Source organism: Cladophialophora psammophila (genome assembly GCF_000585535.1).
Source record: "Cladophialophora psammophila CBS 110553 chromosome Unknown aczJe-supercont1.56, whole genome shotgun sequence".
Classification (NCBI taxonomy): domain Eukaryota; kingdom Fungi; phylum Ascomycota; class Eurotiomycetes; order Chaetothyriales; family Herpotrichiellaceae; genus Cladophialophora; species Cladophialophora psammophila.
This window is the reverse complement of record NW_006912977.1, coordinates 53,488-54,206: the sequence shown is the minus strand read 5'-3', so window position 1 is coordinate 54,206 and position 719 is coordinate 53,488.

The window sequence follows — 719 nt, the reverse complement described above, 5'->3', positions numbered from 1 at the left end:
TTCTCCTATGGATCCCCCCACGTGCCCAACGAGTGTGATGAGTCGTGCTCGTGCGGCTCGTGACCGGTCTCCTTCAAGGCTGTGTCCAACATTAGAGTTCTTCGACTCGTAGAAATCTTACTTAATATTAATATTTAAGAACTATTCCCTTATAGAATGGTTTACGTTTATTCTCTACGACTAATTCCTCATTTATATATATAGTACCTCGACTATCTATAGCTAGAGAAACTAAATATAACTATCGTAAAAGTATAGTAAATCTACGAAGAATTAATAAAACGATATATAGTCTATAACTACGAAGTGTCCGATCTAAAAGATAGAAAAATAGATCACCTTCATTAAAAAAAAAACTAAGACGGTGGTAGAACTAGAGATATCTATATCACCGGAAATATATCTCTAAAAGGCGTTAACGATGGAAAGTTAACGGAGATAGCGCACGACTAATTAGAACTAAAGAGAAAAGAAGAAACTAACGACTCGAGCTAAATATAGTTATAAGATCTAACGCTAGACCTATATTTCTCGAAGATATATTAGAAAACTAAGAGATTAGTATCCTAATCGACTCCGAATATACTAAAAACCTAGTATATACTAGAATAGCGGAGAAGCTACCTGTTAGACACAGCCTTGGAAGAGACCGGTCGCGGGCTGCGAAGGCGCGGCTCAGGACATTCATTGGACAGATGGAAGGATCCACAAGGGAACAA